This window comes from Festucalex cinctus, chromosome 7 (assembly GCF_051991245.1).
Source record: "Festucalex cinctus isolate MCC-2025b chromosome 7, RoL_Fcin_1.0, whole genome shotgun sequence".
In the NCBI taxonomy this organism is placed as follows: domain Eukaryota; kingdom Metazoa; phylum Chordata; class Actinopteri; order Syngnathiformes; family Syngnathidae; genus Festucalex; species Festucalex cinctus.
In genome coordinates this window covers 17,834,444-17,839,503 of record NC_135417.1, presented here as the reverse complement: position 1 = coordinate 17,839,503, position 5,060 = coordinate 17,834,444, and positions in this window count along the sequence as shown.

The window sequence follows — 5,060 nt, the reverse complement described above, 5'->3', positions numbered from 1 at the left end:
CTGCGTTATCTGTTTCTTCGTTCTTAGTCTTTTCTCCCCCTCTCTTTTAGACCTCGATGGAATATTTTGCTCCTCTGTGAATATTAAGGTTCAGAAAATGGATGGATGGATGAAAATTAAGCTGCTCTATTCGTGGAGTTCAAAAGGTAAAAGTGTAAAATTAAAGAGACTCCACTCCCCATGTCTTGGTGGTAGTTAGCGGAGGATCCAATCACAATTTGTTTATTCAAAATCATTGTATGTACATTGATCACTATAAATGCCCTAAAACGGTGATCAATTGGCACCATTTATGTGGACATCTCTACTTATGCCCACTTCAACCTCTAAAAATATCACAACCATAAGCCTCTCTATGCGCTCACTTATAAAAAGAAAGAGGAAATGAGCAGTTAATCACCACTTTATGCCGGATCCGTTTGTCTTTAGGAATAATAATACATGAGATTTATATACAGCCCGTCAAGTCATCCAAGGACACTTAGGTGTCAAAAAGGCTCTCGCCGACGACCAGAATTGTGCCTAGGGTGCAACTTTAGTGTTTGTAGATCAGCTGAGAAAAATGCTGTATTCCACCACGCGGGAGGACGCACACTTCACACTGATTCTTGTCCAGCCGCATGAGGATGATGCGCCGCACACACTATACACTCACTCTTGGCCGTCTACGGTCATGAGTACATCATGAGGCGTAAAACGCCAGCTGGGAAATTCTGACGTTGTGCATTGAAATTCTGTACACTGTGCATTGAAAGTGGGTGTGCAGGAGCTATTGTCTGTGTCGCCGTGAGTGTCCAAAATGTCCGAAAACTACAACCAGTCATCACAAAAATTTGTTTGCACTTCCCTTCTCATGTGCACTTATAAAAAAGAATATATAAATACAACTAGCACAATATTTTGGATTTTGTGGATGTGATACGTTTTTCTCATAGGAGCTCACAATTAATGTCCATAAAATCCAAAATATTGGACATGTACAATTGTACACATCTCTCAAACAGGCTATTTTGTTGCAGTATAATAATTACAGTATTATTGTTATTATTTTGTTAAGCCCTTCTCCAATGAGATATGATATTAATGGAAGTACTAACTAACAAACCGTTTCATTTTTGCTTACAATAGTTTAGTAGTCTACTGGGCATTTTTAGTCCACAAAAAAGTTTTTAAGAAGTTATCCCAACCATCTCAGAATTGGATAAAACTTGGTTTAATTGTTCATTAGGATTTTACAACCCCAAATCCAAAATTTTATGGACACTGCACAAGTGGTTTCGGAGATAGGCCGATGGCTCTTCGAATTTTTCAGATTTTGGCAAAAATGGGTGTGGAATATCTCGAAAATTACTGGGCCAATTTTTAAAATATTCAACAGGGATTCTAAATATACAATTCATTTTTGGATTACAACAAATATTATGGTATATACTTACAATACTAATACATTTCTTTTGGAAATTGGCCCTTCCATGCCTGTATTTTTATTTATTTTTTTAACAGAAGTCTGAAAAATTAGGCAGGCCATATCTCCTATGGTGCTGATGTGGTGAAATGTTAGATTTGGTGTTGTAAGACCATAACAAACAAATAGACCAAGTTTCATCCAATTTTGAGATGGTTGGAGGGGGTGATTTCAGCCAGCATGACCCTCTAACCAACGGATGACCTCTCCCTCCTATGAATTCATTGATTTGAGTTTCCATTGCATCATTATTTTGTCTGACGATGCCTGTGTAAAGAAAACAATATTCTGGGTTCAAAAATGTCATCAGCCAGTAGTGGTTACTGTGCACACGGGAAGTCCGGCAACTTGTTTTCCAATTTGGTCATGTGACGTTCCGAGTAAGATCCATCGACTGACTTGCCAAGATAATGACGCAGTCACAGTAAAAATCTAAGCGTGCCAACAATCCTTTGAGACCTAAAAAAAAAAAAAAAAAAAAAGTCAACATGTTTTACTTTTTCTATCAAAGCAACTACTAAAAAGATAAGGCGCAGAATGAAACTAAGTCCTTTCAAATGAAATAAAATCACCACTTAGTGTCTTACTCATTTGCTCGAGTCTACCTTGAAACCAAATGCAGATTCTTTATTAGTTTCATTAGCACTACTGCTATTAATTTTGTTCTTATCTTGGGAAAAGCTGCCGAAGAAAGCCAGAATGATTAGAGCAAGGAAGGAAATGTGTCTGAATAGGGGAGGTTGTTGCATTTTGCCTAAAGCTGCACTCACTATCCATTCAACAGTGGTGTGAGGATTAGTTGTTGTTGTTGTTGTTTTTTTAATCGCAAGTTGTCGCCACAGAGAGAGACCAGTAGGAAGATTAATCAGCGGCCTCAGTAACAATCTGGAGGGGCTATACCAGCTATTATGTACCACTCCACACAGTACAATAGTTCAATAATCCAGAGTTCTCATGGACTAAGCATATTCTCGCCTGTTCTCATCATGTTACTGTAACTCCCATCACGAAATACAAGTTTGATATTTCCTCAAACCTTCATCACAAGTGTTAATGAGGATGTTGTTCCCCTTTGCCATTCTTCTCTTGCTTCAATTTCAAAACAAGAAGTTTTTTTTGGAGTTCTAAAAGTTTTATGAAGAATGTTTCGGAAATGATTGCTAGACAGAATGATTTATGTAGAAGAAGAAGCAATAATAACATAGCCCGACCTCTGGAAGCCACATGGGAAGAAGGAAATTTGGCTTTACCGGGCCAAACAGTATGAAAATGCCTGACATGAAGTTGGAAGAAGGTTGCTGTGAGATCAATAAGGCATGTCAGCAGCCTACAGGCCTGTAAAGGCACCCTCAGGGCCCGCTCCAAAGATTGAAGGGTGAGAAGAGTGTGGGGGTGATTGTGGCAGCCCTGCGTGCTCCACGAGGGGCAACATCACAGCCAATGTCAAACAGAGCTGGAAAGACTTCAAACCCAGAAACATGATTATCGCTTTGAACTGCCGACCCCTCGAACAAGCTCCAATACTGATGCGTATTCATGACTCTGAGGCGAGGCCAGCGCAGGATGGAATACACACAATACACTATAGAGAAGTTAATCTACACTTTGATGGGTTTACTCTTTCATAATGCTCTAGGCAAGCAAAATAAAGGAATGTAGGAGAAATGACCCTGACCTCCCCTTTGAGACCGAAGTAGCCTCGAAAGAAGAGGAGGTGGAGGTGGATCCATGCATGAAGAACAACCCTGAGGCATTTGTTCTGCAAATCTATGCTCCCCTCTGAGTCAAAGCTGCCGCCAGGACACGCATTGGACTAACCCAAAGACCTTTTTTTCATGATGGAATTTTAATTTCATTTGAATATCTGCACGAGAAAAGTCACATAAACTTTCACTGGTGCCTTCATGCAAAAGGGGTGCGACACACTACTGCTAGTAACAGACCCCTCCAATGTGACGGAACACTGACTGCTAAGGCTTCCATGTTAGAGGGCACACGGTACATTTATTTGTTAATTATGTAGAAATAGATCCTTCCTGCTGACTATTTTCATATGATTATCACAACACTTAACACTCACACTTGATGTCTGCCGAGCTGAGCATCTCTTTGTTAGCAGCTAGCAAGCCAAGCTAGCTTGAAAGGCTTCATTCACCGGCTCAGATATCGTTCACGTACCGCAATAGCAATAGTGACTTTTTTTCTTTAAATACAATTGCTGTTTTTATTTTACATGCTTGATTATTCAAACTGAATGTTAAATCCCCTTCCCCTGTCCATGCAGTGACTCAAGTGTGGCACTGCAACATCCTCCATTATACTACTCTAAAGGGCCGCACTTGGTCTGTAACATGAAGTATGTGCATTGGGATACTAGTTATTCATTTATCAAGATAGAAGCCTTTGTAGCATGGAATCAAATTTTCAAGCTACATAATTAAAAAATGTGGATTGCAATAAAGTCCATCTTGAGCTCTTCATTTGCTCTGAGTTTAGTGCAATATGTAGTGGTTAGACAGGGACCTAAAAATATTTATTTCACCAAACAATAAAGTGACCTAACTCTCGGCACAGTACTAATCAAGATACTTCACTTTGGGGGTCATTTGCCTTCCAAAGATAAGAGTTTCTGGCCATTCCTTGCTCAGAAAATGATCTGGAATCACTCCTAAGCTAAGACACCTGTTTGTTTAGTTTACGTTAGGAGTCCTCTGGGAGGATTCTGAGAAACTCTCGGGATACAGGTCCAGGATCAGAAGAAGGATGTGGCTGTTAAAATAGTTGAATGTAACTGTCAGGTGTGCACAAAGCGCTTTTACAGAGTTCATTAGAGTTTAACATGGATTTATTTTTGATTGATTATTCTTAAACAGCATATCATGAAATGCAATACAGATTTTACCTATTGCCTGCTTACATCTTTAGTGCTGCTGTATGTCTCCAGCAATGTTTTCTTCTATGGTCGCGAAGGTCATTGCCTCATAAAAATTTTTGTCTTGTGTTTTTGTTTTGTTTTTTCTTCCCCTCAGCCAGACAGCTTGAGTTGACAGAACTGATTACACAGAAACTTTAGGATTTGAGACGAGATTTGCGCCAGTGGCACAGGGAACTGTGAGCACAAACAAGTGCCTCCAAAACTGATTAAAAAAAAACAAAAAAAAGAAGAAGAATTGTTTGTTTTTTGAACAAAACTGCTGTGCGGCTCAAGGATAGCAATGGCCTCATCAAGCATTAAACAACCACAACCCAAGGTGGTTTACTACTACAGAAACAGTAACGTTTACAAATAGGGATGTAATGTTATCCAAACATCACGATACGATTATATCATGATATGAAGGTCACGATATAATTATCACAATATTTTGGAGAGGTTGGCAATATTATTATACTGTAAAAAAACAACAAAAAAAAACTAAAAAACACAATATTGTGCTTTTGCACAATCTCTAATAACACTTAATATTGAGGCTCTTACTTGCTAATGCACACGCACATTAAGTTCCTCCACATACTGTGTCAGTTCACAAGCATATTGCGTTATCCTTCATCTGAGCATTAGCGTGGATTTTAAACAAAGGGCCAAAACATGCCT